The following is an 18,228-nucleotide window of genomic DNA, read 5'->3' as shown; positions in this document are numbered from 1 at the left end:
ATCGACCAGTGCGATCCCATAGGGAGGGCCTCCTCAGGGTGCCGTCGGTCAGACAATGCCGACTGACGACCCCCAGGGGGAGGACCTTCTCTGTGGGGGCTCCAGCCCTCCTGAATGAGCTGCCTCCAGGGATATGACAACTCCCTGACCTCCGGACCTTTCACCGCGAGCTAAAGACATTTTTATTTTGTCGTGCAGGGCTGGCCTAATAGTTTTTTTTTTTTTGTTTTAAAAAGTTTTATTTTGACATTCTTATCCAATAACATATCCAATAACATATTTAATGTACCCTCATATACAATTAATCGGATCTGCCTGGTCACCACCCCCTTCCTTTTCCTTTTACTCTCCTTCTTTACCTTCTTCTACTTTCCATAACCATCCTCCCCCTCTCTTATCTACATCCTCTCCTCTTTCCTCCCTATTCCTTTCTTCTCCCTCTTCCCCTCTTCCTTCCTTCCTTTCCTCCTCCTCCTCTTCTCTTTCCTCCTTCTCTCTTCTACTCCTTCTTTCCCTTCATTCTAAAGTAGTAACCAGGCAGGTCCGATCTTACATTAATTATACATCTTCAATCATCTTTGTACATTAACTATCAATCCATTTCTACCCCTCCCCTCCCTTCCTTCCTCCCCACCCCCAGGACTTCCGAGAACCGAGTACAGGGTATAAAACTAACAACAAAAATTAAAATCTAGCACAAATCATAATCCATAGTCGTTCCTTAAAACCTCCACTCCTTCCAAAGACAAAGAAGATACTTTTCTTCCACTCCATTATATATCAGACCATTCCACTCCTAGAATTCTCCAAAGTTTCCAATTGAGTTAGTGTTTATTCTTGAATAAAGTACGTAGTTTTAATATCCAACCTTCATCAATCAATATCAAAACAACGTTCCATCTTCCAATATTCACCAAGGTTTCTTCTAAAATGTCTTTCTTCCCTTAGCAATCTCTCAAAAATAGTTCATATTTCCGACTTAGTTTCTTTAATTTTTCTGTCCAACCTTCAGGGGTAAGCAATAGTCCATCTTTTCACATCTTTAACATTTATATATACAACAAATAATATTACAAATATCCAAAGTGTCAATTGTAATAATTAAAATCTTCACTTTACCTTACTTATGTCAAATAACATTGTTAAAATTACACCTATATCATCCACAATATATCTATTATAACAATTACATTCTAATTAACATTACATCCATCTCTTAAATATAATATTTAATCCAAGTTCCTAAATTTTACTATCTATCCTCCAAAATTAAACAATATTCCATCTTCCTATTCCTTTATACCTTTAATATATCATATAGTACCCCTAAAATTACACATTTATATCCACAATAAGTCATTTACAAAAATTAACCATAATCATATTTAATAAAGTTAAACATTCTCCTCCTTCTTCTATCTTACACATTTTCAACCATCTATTCACCATTCAACTTAACATCTGTTAACAAAGAATTCCCAATCTTTAATACATTAGTATAAAAATCTCGTGCTTTACAAATTGTATTGAGAAAATACTTTTTCCTTTATAATTCAGTGTTAAACCTGCTGGAACCTCCCATCTAAAATATATCTGATGTTTCTTAAGCTCATCCACCAGAAAGGCAAATTCTTTCTCTTTCTTAACATTTTAGGAGGAATTTCCTTCATCATTATTATATCTTGTCCTAATATTTGAAATTTATTTTTATAAAATGCTTGCAAAATTCCATACCTAATCCTCTTATTTGTAAAATAAATAACCACATCTCTCGGTAAACACTTCTGCCTTGCCCACCAGGAATTAACACGATAAATTTTTCAATATTAACTTCAAAATCTTCTGGTTCCATTCCCTCTATCTGGGCAAAGGCCTGAATAAAAATCTCTTTCAAATTTTCCTCTTTAAATTCTCTTAAACCCCTTACCCTTATAGCATATTCCATTAATTTATATTGTAATATAACCCTTTCTTCCTCTGCCTTATCAGCCTTAACCTGAATATCATCTATTTTATTTTCTAAATTCAAATTAATTTGAACTTCATCTATTTTCCTTTGCAAATCTAAATTAATTTGGTTAAATTCATTCAGTCTTTCTTCTGTCTGTGTACTAGATAACAATAATGGAGTAATTGATTCCTTTAATTTTTTCATCTCCTTACTCTGCTCTTCCACCAAATCTTTAAAATCCAGTATTTCTCTCTCCATTTCATTAAATTTTTGATCTATTTCTGAAAGATGAGCCTCCATAAGCTCCTGTAAAAAATTCCTTAGACTGTCTTTAATATCTTCTTTCAATTTCCGTACCTGAAGTGAAGATATTTCCAATAATTTAGAAGTGGTTAAATCTCTTTGCTTAAAAGCCATTTTTAAACTAAGTAATATCAAGAAGAAGAAGAAGAAAAAAAAAAAAGGGGGGGAATAAAAAAAAAAAAACCCAATAAATTTTTCTTCTTAAACACTGTAAAAAAAAGATAATAAAAAAAGAAATAGATTTTTTTTTTTAAAAAAAGAATTCCATTTAGAAAAAAAAATCTTGTTATTTTCTTCTTAGAGGTTCCACACCAGCAATTGTAATCAGCATTTCCTTAGCTTTCACTTTCAAAAAACAAAACGCCATCTTTCTTCATCTCCACTCTTCAAATAACTTCTCTGTCAGGGAGTTAAAATCATCTTACAAGCAAATGCCAGCCTTCCTGCTTTCGATTCTTCCGTGTTGAAAATTTATCATAAATCCTCTTCAGTCACGGAGATGGACGCTGCGTTTTGCTCTGCTTTTTGCAGAGGCGTTCTGGACTCTGGAGCTTTTTTGAACTATCGAAGGAGCGTTTCCCATCAAACCACCAGAAATCATTCTGGGGCTTTTCTTGGGGGCTCAAACTTCAGTTCAAATGCTCATCTCCCCCTCTTTGCCCGAGGCAGAGATTTACGAGCTGTTGACAGAAGATTAGCACTGTCTAAACAGCTCTCACAGAATCACAAAGAACGGGCGGACTGAAATTGCCGCCATTAACACAGCGGAGCCAAACCGGAAGTCTGCTGGCCTAATAGTTTTAATGGGGGTTTTTGCTAGAGTTTTTAATCTTTTTGCCAAATTGAATTAGTTTTTTAAACAAAATATGTTTTTAACTTTTGTATTGTTTGTATTTTTGTTTTACTTGGCTATAAACTGCCCTGAGTCCTTCGGTAGAAGGGCGGTATATAAATTAGAATAATAAATAAATAAATATGACTTTCTGTATGAGAAAAATCAGGAAATAATATCTTGTTCAACAAACAGCAACTTTTACAATTCCTTAACTGAGAAAAATTATCTGCAATGTCATATGCAATGACAGTCAATGCCTTGGACTGTTACTTGCTAGTTTATTTTTCTCTAAGAATAAAGTAACACTGAGTTATTTTATTATAACCTGCTATGAATACAATATCAAATATTGTAAGCAGTATTAATAATGCAGATAAAAAAAAACTTTATATATCATACTAAACCAAGGGTGTCAAACTCTTGCCGTCACAGTGGTGTTACGTGACGTATCGGACTTTCCCCCCCTTCGCTAAACTGGGTGGGGGTGGGGCCAGCACGTGACGCATCCGACCCACAGCCCGTGAGTTTGACACCCCTGTACCAAACCATAAGGCATGATTTGAAAAGAGCAGTGTTTTCAAACAAATAAGCAATGTTTTGAGACAAACAATATACCATATTAAGCCAAAATTAACAAATTTACGAATATGTATGAACCTTGTATGTGTGTATGTATCTATATACACATGGACACATACTTGATCTGGCTTGTGCTCAATTTGCTGCATACAGTTGCATAATCGATACACTACTGTGGGTACCAAAGGTGCTTGATACAAGGCCTCACTATGGTGCTTTGTCCATTTATATTATTTTCATTTAAAATCCAGCCTACAATGGGATAGATCAGCTTTATCCAGGTGGTCCCTGATGCCCTGCACTGAACTTTCTGGGTTTTCCACAGCACTCTGCATGGGCAGCCAATTGGATCCATTCTGGTTTATTATATGACAGGGCAAACATTGACTTTAGGATAAGTTGTAGCACAGTGGTTAGAATGCAGTATTGCAGGCTAATTCTGCCGGCTGCCAGGAGTTCGATTCTAACTCAGCTTTCCATCCTTCTGAGTTCAGTAAAATGAGAATCCAGATTGTTGGGGGCAATATGCTGACTCTGTAAACTGCTTAGAGCAGGGCTATCAAACTCCTGGCCCGCGGGCCAGATGTGTCACGCGCTGGCCATGCCCACGTCCAGTTTAGCGAAGGGGGAAAAAGTCCCGATACGTCAGTTCAGAACCCTGGAAAGGATCAGATACTGTCTCTCCCCTCACTGCTTCTCTCTTTCAAATAGTTCCTGAAGGATCTTAATTTTTATTCTTTCCAACCCAATGGAATGTTGGAAGGAAATTATGTAAAATGAAGCCAGCGTTCTGTTCATCTGTCTGTCTGCCTGTCAGTTAATGGTCTAAAAAACCTGAGCAGGAGGGGAGAAAAGCCAGGAAAAGAAACACCTTATTTGATTAGGAGTCAAATCTGGAAGGAGGCTATGAAGGGGAAAAAAATAATTCACAAAAATATGAATTCAGTGGTGGGATTCAAGTAATTTAACAACCGGTTCTCTGCCCTAATGATTTCTTCCAACAACCAGTTTGCCAAACTGCTCAGAATGTTAACAACCGGTTCTCCCGAAGTGGTGCGAACTGGCTGAATCCCACCACTGCCTCCATTCTAAGCCTTCTCCTTCATGTGAGTCAAAGTAGCGGGTAGCCAGCCTGCCTCATGTTTTCTCATGCGTGGAGGTGAGCACACATGCACAAAGAGAAAAAAAAAGGGGGGGGAATATGAGGAGAAAAGAGTAACGCCCAAATGTAACATGCAGAGGCATCTGCAGGATCCAACACTTCTATCAAAATGATGAAAGCAGGGCAGCACCCTTGCAGTGCACGCTGGGTTCCTTTGGGGTGTGCATGCTATATCACACAGACAAAAGAAGCAGAGCTTGCACCATGATAGCGTGGAGGCTGCTTTCATCCTCTGACTCCTCTTGATTCACCAACACTCACTATACAGAAGAAACTATGAAGGCACCCTAGGGCTGTTGCTGGTAAAGGGAAAGGATTCCAGAAGCTTTCTTTTGCGTGCTTTTTCTTACCTTGCTTACGACGGCCCTGGCTATTTAAGCCAAGCAGCTGCAAGTAATGACTGGGGCCCCGACATCATTTTTGTATGCCTTCAAAATTTCATAGGTTTTTGCGCTCAAGAGCTTCTATCTCAGCTTATGTGTCCTGCCAAGATATTTGATAGCACAAACTATTTGTTTTGTTATGCTTCAGGAAAAGGGCTCTATTTTTCAACCTGGAGTGGGTTTTAGGTACTGTATAACAGTGGTGAAATCCAATTTTTTTTTACTACCGATTCTGTGGGCGTGGCTTGGGGGGCGTGGTGTGGCTTGGTGAGCAAGGCTTGGTGGGTGTGGCAGAGGAAGGATACTGCAAAATCCCCATTCCCACCCCACTCTGGGGCCAGCCAGAGGTGGTATTTGCCGGTTCTCCGAACTGCTCAAAATTTCCACTACCGGTTCTACAGAACTGGTCAGAACCTGCTGGATTTAACCCCTGCTGTATGGAAAGTACCCCTTTGAAGGAGATGGGCAGTACGGTAATGTGAAAAATAAAAATAAATAAAATATTGGATTGACATGGTCCACTGGTCTCTGCAGAAGGATCAAGTGGGGGCAAATGATGAAACAAACATTGTAATATTGTGACGCACCCTCCACCCTTTTTGTATATCTGCTGTGACATGCAAGCAATGTCAACTCACACAGCAAGGCTTGTTTTGTCATTCAGAAGATACACCAGACTCTGTGGATTCTTCTGACATAGCTTACTGAATTTTACAAGGAAAAGTAAAGCCTAAGAAAGAACTAATTCAGATTAATTCAGATAAACTTCCTTACCATAAAACAATTGTGCTCTTGGCTTCTTTGATCCCTCAGATTTGGAAATAGGCTGGGGAGGTGGGGTTTGTCACTTTTAAGTGGCAGACTTAAAAGAATTAGCAAGTCCAAACATTTTTTATCCTGGATGAAATTGCTATTCTACTTACTTAATTCCTCCACCTTTTGTCTCAAAAAAAGGAATACACCGGAAAATCAGTATTGCTTCTAGTTTGTGCTGGTTTATTTGCATCAGGGTTGCTTTTTCTAATTAGTGAAGCTTCAAGTTGGAGCATGTTCCAGGTCATCTTAACCTTGTAGTCCTGCCAAGGTGGAGTTATGCAGTCTGTACTTCCCAGCTTTCCTACCCGATATAATCAGAGCATCTTTAAGCAACATAGCATGTCTGGCAGCTGAGATGCCTCCTCCCAGGGCTTACTTTGCCAAAAGAAGACTGCAGATATGGACAACCGGATGATGTCAAGCACTCTTTCTTCCTTAGTTAGCAGGCACCGGGAAAAACATACATATTTCCACTAATGACAACAACAGTAAGGCCTACAAGGATGCCCCATCACTAGAAAAAAGTTCTACAGTAACAAAATGGTTAGGAGCATCAAAAATGTATGGGGGGGGGGCAACATTAAACAAAAATATAAGAACAAGAAAAGCAATAATTCAGGAATTCATTATGGTAGCCTTGAAAGTAAAATACATCTGTTTCATAACAATGACAACTCCCCCCCCCGAGTTGTCAAAGGATTATCCCTATTAGGGAATGCTTTTTTTGAGGTGTAAGTAAGGCTATAGTGTGGCTAGTAGTTGTTCCTCTGACAATGATGGTGAGTAACACAAGTTATGTGGAAAATTTTGGCAGGAAAAAGTGAAATGCATTTGACAGCCTAGTATTTAAAATCCTAGGAACAGTTGTCAGCTCACTGAAAAAATTATTATGAGCCATCAAGTCAGTGTCGGTTTAGAAGCAAAGTTTCTCCAGAGCAATGTGTCCTTCAGGTCTTCCAGTGGTGCACTCATTGCCACTGAAACTAAGTCCATCCATCTTGCTGCTAGTCGACCTTTCCTCTTGTTATGTTATTATGTTATAGATTTGTATAAATTATTAAGATGCTGGCTGGAAATCCTGTCAGTAATGTTCCCAAATAACTCTTGAGGATTCTAAATTGTAGAAGACTCAGTTATAGTATCAATAACGTTTTATTCTTTACCTAATAACCTCTAAAAGAAATGTACTTTTGTGTAACCAGACATTCTTTGGCTCCCCGTTTTTCTCTCTGTTCATCAAGTTTCACAAGATCTCCTTCCTGAAGCACAAACAGTTCAGATGCCATTAAGGCTATATGTGGGGAAGGGTTTTTTTCCTTAAAAAAAAAAAGTGTGACCAGCCATGGCACAGAAACCCAAAGAAATGCTTTGTGCTCCCTAAGTAATAGAGCTAGTGCTATTAAGCTAATAGAGCTAGTGCTAGTGCTAAGTAATAGAGAGGTGCTTAAATATGTGCTAGTGCTAGTGCTAAGTAATAGAGAGGTGCTTAAATATGGCCCACAGGGCTGCCTGGAAATAATAAAGGACCTCTGGCAGGTGCCTCTGGCAGCCACGTGCAGCCCCCCTGCACCCCATTTTCATCCTGAGTGGCCTCCTGCGACATTCTGCCGGCCAAAAGAGGGCATGGGGGGGGGGGCGCACCCTGTTTGGGCTGGCAAAATGCTACAGGAGGCTGTAGCACTCTCCTTTTGGCTGGCAGGGTGCTGCAGGAGGCACCCATCCCATCTCCCCCCCCCTCCAGCTGGCCCATGCAAGAGAACTACTGTTGGAAGAAATGTCCATCTGGGTTTAGTTCCAAGAGGGGAAAAAGACACTGGAAACATGGAGGCTATTTGGAAAGATGGTTTAATGGTGGACAGCACCACATGGTTTGAAGTCCTGGGTAGCTGACCACATGGAGTGGAGAGAGATATATATTTATACCCTCTCTTGGGCTTTGAACTTGCTTCCTGTTCCTGTGAAAGAAATGTATTCTGATTGGTTGTCAGACTCCCATGGGGCCATGCAGGAGCAACTTTGTAGGTTGTCTTGAATCCCAGGCTTGGTTGAAACTTGCTGGATGATGTAATCTTTCCAGGTGCCATGTGGTGAGATGGGTAGAAGGTTAATCCTATTATGTCTTTTGTGTTGTGGACCAGCCTTTCCGGGGCTATTAGCAAAGGTGGGGGCTGCTTTCCTTTTTAAATAATTTCCTAGAATATTTCATTTTTCTAGGAGAGGGGTGGGTGCCAACTTCCTACACTACAATGCTGATCCGGCCCTCGAAGTAATCCAGTTTGGCACTCCTGACCTGGGTGATCTATCTCAATCCCTCAACCTCTGCAGTTCAAGCCATTTATTCCATAATATGCAACTTCAAGGAGCTCTTTTGCCATTTTGCCACCATTTTCTTTATGACTCCATTCCATTGCCAACATTTCCTATACAGCATGGGTGTCAAATTCACGATGTCATGTTGCCATCACGTCACTTTTGCTGTTTTTTTCCTTTGCAGAGCTGGGGATCGCGTGGCCTATGCATGACGCATTTGGCCTGCGGGCTGCAAGTTTGATACCCCTGCTATACAGATTAGCCATCTGGGATGAACCTGAGGACTTACTCTATTATTTGGGCTTTAATGGATATTTCCATGCCAATAAGCATACTGGTAACTTCATACCATTGCCTCTAATAAAACTATGCATCATGTCTAAAAAAAAACTACCCAATATTGAGAATGAAAAATGGAAATTTGCACTATGTGCAAAGAATGGAGGATACTGAAAGAAAGGATCACCATGTATTTGGTCCTAAGATGCCTCTCTCTTCTCCTCCCTTTTTAAAAATGTATTTTTATGTTTTATATGGCTTTATTATTGCTCATTATGTTATGAAGATTAGTTATTTCTATAATAGCTTTTAATGCTGTCTGTTGCCCTGAACATGTTTAATGACTAGAACGGTGTAAATATAACAGGAATCAGAAATAAATAAGAATGATGGGAACTGAGAAGGTGGAGTCTAATTGCTATCTGCTTAATGGGAACATGCTTCATTATTTATAATGGAACAAATAGAGCTGGATCTAGCTGTTCTGGAGAGAAAAAAATGTACCTTACGGATTTTGCTAAAAAGCCTAGCTGGCCATTTTGCAAAAAAACCAAACAAAACAAAACATATAAGCTGCTGAATTGAGTTTACTGGCTTTTCTTGCCTACATTTGAGGCTCATTTCCTTTAAACTCTATGGAGTCAACAAGAGGATTTCATCCTGCAATCAACTTGTCTGCAGTTTTTCTCAGCATGAACAAACTGTGCATTTATTCCCCAATCATTAGTGCTTTTTTCTCCTGGAACTGCAGGGCAGGTGTTTATTTTTATTTAATTAATCCTTAATTTGTGCTATTATAACCATATATTTTCTGGTGGGGTGGATCCATTTTTTTTTCCCAACAGAAGAAAGAACTTTCAGAGCCAAATTTTCTTCAGGTAACTCTGGCAAGCAAGGAGGGGAAAGAGTCATTCTTTTTTTTTAATAGCTCCAGTGCCATCTGTCATGCTGTTCTTGGGGGACCAGCAACAGGCCAAGTTTGGATCATGGCTGAAGAAATTTTAAGGCAGAGGGGGCAATTAGCAAAGATTACTAACTCCCACTAGAAATACTCCCAGGATTTCATAACATAGCTAGTTGTTACTGAGGAAAGGCTAGAGATTCACATCAGGAAAGAGGAAGGAGGAACCATACACCAGACAAAAATGTCAAACAGGATGAAAAATTTGAAGTTGGTTCAAAAGCAAAAGGATTTAAAATCATGGAGCAACAGTGTTCTGAGATACTGACTTTAGTTTTAGTCCCTGCAAAATATTCAAAACAAAGGGAATTTATAAAAGAAGAAGACACTAGGATTAGGATGAGACATAGCATAAAATTTCGAGAATAGCAGTTAGACAGAAAGATCTGTCATGCATGCATTTGCCCTCGAAAATTGGTAAGAGAACACCAGCACAGCTCATAGAATTTGGCCTATGGCTCCTTTTTGACAAACATACAGTACCTGCAGTAATCAAGTGAAAATGGTTTGGGAGAGTTGGATTAGCATCTAACATATAGAAGAAGAAATTAAATTTCCCACATAAAGAAGGAGAGACACATCTGATCACACATAGAGCTTTGTTGAGGTTGACATGACAGCTTTCATTCATAACCCAGGTCTATGCTGAACATTATATGAGCTCAATTAACTGGTACTCAATATACCAGAATAACAGGGAAAACTGCTGAATAAGAACAATTATAAAGTTACATTAAATTGCAAGATAATTTTTAAAAATGTACATATAAAGTTGATGACTTTGGGTTCCCTACACCAGAGATTCTCAACCTTTCATATCTTAATCCAGACTAATCCTCTATCAAAAACAAGTAAACCTAAGTACATAACCATGTTAGGAAAAACATATTTTCCCCAAGTTGGACATTTATGCATCTACAAGTATTTAATAATTATTATATTTCTTACAAGAAACGTTCAGTAAGTCTACTGCAGTAAGTGCCATCTGTGAATGCCTTGCACCTCTGGACGATTCATAAAATGTGCTTCATATCAGATGGCAAAACTCCCGGATCATTTTGAAAGAAATTGATCACTTCTCTGCAACCAGCAGAGAACCTAAGAAACCGGGCGCCAATTTTGTACTTCATAGATTTGAAGAAACGTGAAATGGAATTGCAATACAGGAGGAAGAAAGGGGGTTGTTGAGGTAAAAAAAAAATCCCCAAGGGGCAGAAACCTTGCTTGGTGTGAAACACCCTCAGCCACATCAAACTTATGAAAAGAGGAAGGAGGTCTCTGCCAAGAGCAAACAAAGTGGGCATTGTTTTTAAACAATTATCCTAAGACTGATTACCTTTCCAAGTAATTGAACATTATGAAAGGTTATTAACGTGCTGATCACTGACAGCTTTGAAAACTGCAGCACGGCGTGAGGGAGCAGACAAGTGCATGTGGGCAGAAGACAGAATACGTTTCTATAGCCTTTAATACACTCCAGTCTGCTTGTCATCAAGCTGCTGCTATTGCTGCAGAAAAAGAAAACAACGGGTTAAATTATCTCCTTTTGTAAGCTTGGAAGAACCCATACAAAACAAGTGGGGGTGAGGGAAAACTTTCAGGCCCTAAATGGTAGGTGCCTTAAAATGCCATGGAGGCAGAAAGAGAAGAAAGAGGTATGCACTCCGTAAAACTGAAAGCCTCATTCACAACTGGGGAGTGATCAAAATTTTGGATCTCTGAACTAGCCTGGTGATAGTGCTCAGGGCAGGTTAACTTCAGCATAAAGCTGGACAAGCAGGAGTTGAGCAATGTTTTAATTCCAGAGAAGAGGGTTGCAAGAGTCTGTCTCTGGAATTCATCAAGCCAGTCCAATTACTGCCCTGGACTGGCCACGCAGTATTTCCCCTCCAATCTTCTCCTTACATTTTGTTCCCTTTCTCACATGTTTCCAAAGGGAAGACAATGTTTTGAAGGTTGTTTACTGTGCTCCACAATTTTTAAGAGGAACTACATGTGTGTTCAAAGAAAAATTGTTTCTTTGATTTATTCTCTGCTTTTCTTGTCAGCTGTAAAGCCAACAAAGCTGGCCCTTCCTTCAAAGCAAAATATTTCCTTTGGATTTTGGTGAACCCCTTCATGATCAAGAAGTCTTGGTGAGCTTCCCTGGTGCCTGGCAGCTTCTATGCACCACATAATACAAGATGAGCAGATCTGGTAACTGGTTAAACTTCCTACAGGGTGGTATGACAAAGTAGTGTTACAGGGTATTATGAGAAGTTAAAATGGCAGCAAGAATCCAAGCATAAATTATGGGCCAGATGCTGATGCCAGTCTTGAACCCTTCATAATTGTAAAGACAGAAATTGCCCTGAGAAGAACAAGTAGGTAAAGAAAAGAGCATCATTTCATTTAGGATTGGTCCCACCATTCCAAGTCAGCCTTAGAAATCTCTATAACTTCATTACATCACAGAATGCTAAAAAATAAAGAGTCCAGAGCAAAAAATAGCCAGTCAACCCAAGCTACCTTGTCAGTAGATCATTTTGGACCAGGTGTTTCTTTGGAAATTCCACAGAGCTATTTAATAAGATAATTAATAGTGGATGGGAGTTCCATGGAAGACAGTTTCCCACATAGGGAAATGTATTTTGAGCAGCAAGTTCTACTTCTGACAGATACTCAGGGCCAGATTAATGCTTTATTTTAAGTTAGCAAAGGTTGTTGCACATAACAGAAAGCTTATCACTCATCTAGAGGAAAAAGTGGATGTGAACTTTTCAGTCTTAAATTTCATCTGAATAGACTACATTTTTTTCAGACATGAAACCTGCATTCCGTGATGCAACTTCCACCTATTTTCAAAAGGGAGTACCACTTCAGAAGTTTTGATTCATCTCAAAGTTTTCTGGTGAAATAGACCTATTTTTGTATTTTCACATTTTGGGGTCAAATTTTATTGAGGGCCTTAGCAAGGTTCCAAAATTCAAAACTGTCCACAATATTATTTGGTTACCTAGAAAACAGTTCTTCTATCTAAAACACAGCTGATTTTTTTAAAAAAACATTTTGTTTTAGGCAGTATTGTTATCAATGTCCTACACTAAAATGTTATAACTTCTAAAATTATATGGATACTTATTAGAGGTTAAACTAGAAGAAGAACAAGTTAAAAAGACTATGATTGCTTGGGGGGGGGAAATTTGGGGCATGGGATTGATTTAGAAATATGGCAGAAATTGTGGATGCAAAATTATAAGATGACAATGTCTACTGCGTATAAAGAGAATTTGTATAATATGTTTTCAAGGTGGCACTTACCCCGACGAGAATAGTCAGAATGTTCAAGAACAAATCAGAAAAATGCTGGAAATGTCAACAGATACCTGGTTCTTATTACCATATGTGGTGGACATGCACAGAAGCTAAAAAATACTGGACTAAAATCCACACATGGTTGGAGAAAATGATAAAAAAGTATATAAGATTTTAAACCAGAAGTTTTTCTATTGGGAATTATACCTGAAACCTATAACAGAGAATTGAGGTATTTGATTGTGAATGTAATAACAGCAGCTAGGATTGTATTTGCAAAGAATTGGAAAAATGAGAAATTGCCATTGCAAGATGAAATTATTAAGAAAATAATGGAATGTGCAGAAATGAGTAAATTGACGTTTGAAATTAGAGAACAGGAAGATAAGCAATATTATAAGATATGGGATTTATTTTATCAATGGTTAGAAGGGAAAATATGATAAAGAAGATTGGAGCTTTTAACAAGGCAAGAAATATTGAATGATATAACGGTTTTAAAATGATGGAATAAATGGGGTAATAAGATAAAATATTGATCCAGAATAACTTATATTAAACCAGAGAATAAAATACTATAGTTAATCTAAGGATCAATTGATTAAAATATCTGAATATATATTGGATGATAAAATGTAAGATTAAATAAATTAATGATATGTAATTGTTGAAATTGCACAAAAGAACTGTAACTCACCCACCAACATATTGTTTCTGAATGGAAGATGCTTTTATGTTTGTATGTTTTAAAAAAATGTTATAACTTCTGCTCCAAACAATTTTCTTGATTATTATTTGATACAGTTTGTCAAAGAGCTAAGTTCTGTATCCCAGAGTTACCGTGTCTAGGTCTGTGTATCAAACTCTTTTGTGTTAAGGAATCACAATGCACGTTTTGTGGGGAAAGAACCCTGCAAAGACTCTGCATATTAGGGAACCAGCTCACCTTTCTTCCTACTTCCGAAAGGGAAAAGAATGATTCTTGTAATCTCAAAGTAGTCACTTTGCTTTATTTTATTAAATTGTTATTTCACCGTGAGTTTGCTCATCCAAGATCCTGCAGGGGTAGATGTAAGAGTCAGTGAAAATGTTGGAAATGTGGTCCCTTAGGTGAGGTTTTTCTCCCTCTCAACATACCATAGAAGCAGGCTGTTATCCATGAAATAATTGAACTGTAGCTCACAGGTAGAATGTAAGCTTTCCACACAGAAATCCTGAGATCCATTCTTGGAATGTGCAGAGAAAGGATGTAAGCCCTCAGATGCTAATGGGCAGAAGCAGGCAGCAAGCTGTTGCAGGCCAGAGTTGTGTGTATCATTTGTCTGCCTTTAACCTCCTAAATAACCATTTGCCCTTAGGTGCAGTGTAGAATGCTGCCTTGTCATTACTGTTGAAATAAGATTAATTTGTTAGTCAGGTCACCATTTACTGTAAACATGGAATGGGTGGAGATACCTATCCTACTTATTGCCCCCAGCAATGAAAGGTTTTCAGTCAGCCCAAGAGCTCAAGATGCAGTCAATAGAAGTCTCAGATGGACTCCAGAAAGCTAATTGCCTGCTTAACAACTAAACATAAAGATAGTTATGTCAGCACACAAGAAACATTCACAGTTCTATGATACTTTTCTTAGAATCAACCAAAATAACATTCAAACAATGTGAACATATCTGAAAATTCTTTATTCATTTATTTTCTATCCAAGATCTGTAGATGGTTAAATAATCTGACTTGCTCCCCTGTGTTCTTCAGGTCATAATAAGATTGCTAGGTTGCAAATTATTATTTTTTTAACTGCAGAGAAATACAACAGGCACATCATTGGCCCTGGTACATACAGTTGCTTAGGTGTTTTCAGATTTTGCAAGGGATTGTGTTATTTTAAAACGTGCCAGCTCCATTTGAAGTGCAGCAGTTCTGGGATAAAAAAAAACATGAACTCTCCATTCTACCAAATAATTCAGCTTCTATTGCCACTATCAGATATCTCAGAAACATCTGTTTCCAGCCAAGCTTTATGTATGCAACCAAAAATAATTTGTCTGTGGCAATTTTGATTTGCTCAGATACTCCTTTTGAATAATCACTTGTACAGCAATTTCATTTCCTCTGAGTGTTCTGGACTTTACATTTTTATTATAAAAAATGTTGGTTCCCCCATGTTTTAAGCAGTAATATAGTGGGTAACTTTAACCTTAATTCAACACTCTTCGATTCTGCATTCAGATAATGATACCAATAGCAATAGCATTTAGACTGACATACTGCTTCACAGTGCTTTACAGCCCTCTTTGGCAGTTCAAATCTGTAAAGTGGTTTATAGTGCCAGCATATTGTCCCCAACAATCTGAGTCCTCATGTTACTGACCTTGGAAGGATGGAAGGCTGAGTCAACCTTGAGCCTGGTGAGATTTGAACTGCCAAATTGCAGGCAGCCAGTGGTCAGAAGAAGTAGCTTGCAGTACTGCATTCTAACCACTGCATCACCATGGCTCTTAATTTGATAAAATAGTCTCGTGGTCTACAAATCCTCCTGTTCACTCAGATGAATGGGGCTCAGGGAGTATCAGTATAAGCGTCAATGATTTTAAAAGTTTTGGAAGTATTTCTATCCTGCAAAACTGACATGGGAGAATTGAAGTGAATGTACAGCCATCAGAAGTTTTATATGCCTGTAAACCGCCCTGAGTCCCTTGGGAGATAGGGCGGTATATAAATTCGAATAATAAATAAATAAATAAATAAAAAGAAGTAAACAGAAGGGGGAAAAAAGGGGGTAGGACCACAGTAGCAGATCCCAATTATGTAATCTGTAAGTGAGCTGTGCAACAACAGTGTTATATCATGTACTGTATAGCATCTATTCATCACTAAGGCTAAATAAAATTAATATCAAGTAATAGGAGTGGTAATAAATCACATGAAAGTGATCCAGCTTGGAATGCCCTGGTTCTAAGTGTCTTTGGCAAACGATATATGTCCTTTCACCTACTGGTTGTAGAAGCCAGCCAGAAGTATCTTTAAGTACAAGCTTTAGAATGCTGAAAGGAATAGAAATGTTTTTACTTGAATTTTACCATAGTATACCTTTCAATTCACCACACTAATCTACCTTATTTTTTCTTTGCTTTTCCCTCTTCAAGCCATTTTTATAAGGTGATAACTTCACTCTGCATTATGGTACAATTGGCTCCAGAAGATGTCAAGGAGATGGCTCTAATTCAGCCTGCCTCCTAATTGTATTCTTTCTATTCTCCAGAAACAACCATTGTGACAGCTGTTTCATCTCCTCATCCTGTTTAAAAAAGGGAGCGTTCATACATGCAATCTCACTCTCCTGAAAGCATCAGAAATTCACAAATCATTATACTAAATATAAGGACAGACCCTCAACATATGAATTAATTAGAGATGTGTAACTGAATCATTATTTTGATGATGTATCAAACAATTGCAATAGTCTCACATTCTGAAAATAATCCTATATTATATTGGGTGGAAAACTATTCACTTTGTATTTGGATTTCTGTTTTCCATACCTTATCAGAGGTTCTTATGGATCTAACATACGTAAAGGGAAGAAAGAATATTAAAAATTGGTGGGGCTTGTTTAATCCCTTTCATAAATAAAGTCATCTAACATGTTATGTGTCAACGTGAAAAAGTAGTAACTCCTTTAATCCAATTAAATTACATTACATTAAATTAAATACACTGATTTTAAATTAATTATATTTACATTAATAAATATAATCTCCAAAATAAAATTCACCCATATGTTTTCATTTTAATTATTTTAATGTCATTAATTAATTAATCAAATAAGTTGGGCCAGTTATGCAAGTACTTGATTAAACATTTAAGGTTAATTTGGAAAAGCCTTTACAAAACTATTTCTAATGCTCTTAGGTTCCACCAATCCCCAGTCAGGTGCACAGCCTGAAATTGAGAAGATTTGGGGCACTAATTGGAGCTGTCTGGTCAAAATCACTCCTAGGCAAAATGGATGAACTTCACGACACTAACTAGCTATCTGTAGGGCCTTCTTGGCTGAAGGCAGTATTGATGGCTCTACCATTAGAAAAGCTTGGTAAGATTAACAGGAGAACAACAAGGCAGAAGCGTTACAGACTAAGAAGATTGATATCTCAGCTTTGCTAAAAGTTCCTAAATGATCCTCAAGACGCCTGGAAGGAATGTTTAAGGGACAAAAGAATCAAAAATGGAACTTTGGAGTTATATGTCTGGCAGAAATCTAAAGCTATATTCCATAGTAAGATCTGGAGAGGTCTTGAAGAAGTTTAATTACTAACTGTAAACGCACTTCATGTGGCGTTATGCACACTTGCTCAATTGTCATACATTGTATATTTAACCAGTCTTTTTCATCTGAGTAAGGGTCTCTAAGATAGTAATTAAATGTGTCTTTTAAACAAGAATGAAAAACAAGAATCAAAACAACGGCGTGCCAAAAATATATATAGCAGCCGTTAACTATATTGCCAAGGAGATTATTATTCCAGAAAAAAAGGTATGTATGGAATAAGTTAAAATATTATGCTGCTTAACTTGATAACTTGTGTGGGCCTTTACATCTGTGCAAATGAGATATAATTAGGCTTGCCTCTGGCTAGCTGTAAACCTGCCCAGCCTGTTTTGTTTCTTCTGTATTATTGTATATATTTTGCTTATCCCAAATGCTTATGGGAAGATAGGAATGTATATTATCTTTTACAATCAACTCAAGCTATTGTTTTGCAAGAATGCACCAAAACATAGATAAAGATAGATACCACAAATACATATAGATTGTGAAATGTTGGGCACACTGCAATTTTACAGATATATGTAACAGGGCTTGTATGGTATTGTAAACAAAGAAAGAAACAAAGGACACCATGCACATACTGAAACAACCTTAAGAAAAAGAGGTAAGGAACACTCACATTTTTATATAAAGCTATTTTTAGATTCTCACAGAGGGAAAAAAAAGTATCTCCTCCAAAGGTTATAAATGCTGATTCAGGAAATGGGAGCTATTCTAAATCTAAACAATTTTCCTTGGGCTGAGGATTACCCCAGCCTTTGAATGTCTCGTGTAGAAAAAGAAGAATGAGTTTGCAAAACAGTTTTTTTTTTTTACAAAAATGTGGGAATGAAAGTGAAATTTAATTAAAGTATTATTACAATAAAATTTAATTAACATCATTGCTGAACTGTTGAATTTTAATATGCACTTATATAAGCACTTGTAGAGATCTCATCACATCACACTTGATTTCCAGGTTGAGAATCAAGTAAGAAGCGTGTGACCAAAAATACCTCCCACCCCACTGTCTCATATATATGACCTAT

General features: G+C 37.7%; 1 long non-coding RNA gene across 5 annotated transcripts in view; it reads left to right on the top strand.

Annotated features, from left to right (window-relative positions):
- LOC131188237 (uncharacterized) overlaps positions 1 to 16,759 on the top strand; it is a 41,738-nt gene extending 24,979 nt beyond the window's left edge. Inside the window, exons 2-4 of one of the 5 annotated variants that reach the window (XR_009152770.1) lie at positions 8,524 to 11,714; positions 12,380 to 12,469; positions 12,869 to 16,759. This is a non-coding gene — a long non-coding RNA (uncharacterized LOC131188237). Of the gene's footprint in view, positions 1 to 8,523; positions 12,740 to 12,868 lie in introns of those variants that run through there. The other 4 variants (XR_009152753.1, XR_009152762.1, XR_009152750.1 and 1 more) reach the window with 4 other exon arrangements.
- The last annotated feature ends 1,469 nt before the right edge of the window (positions 16,760 to 18,228 follow it).

Source organism: Ahaetulla prasina, chromosome 1 (genome assembly GCF_028640845.1).
Source record: "Ahaetulla prasina isolate Xishuangbanna chromosome 1, ASM2864084v1, whole genome shotgun sequence".
In the NCBI taxonomy this organism is placed as follows: Eukaryota; Metazoa; Chordata; class Lepidosauria; order Squamata; family Colubridae; genus Ahaetulla; species Ahaetulla prasina.
This window is presented reverse-complemented; position numbering and strand designations above follow the sequence as displayed.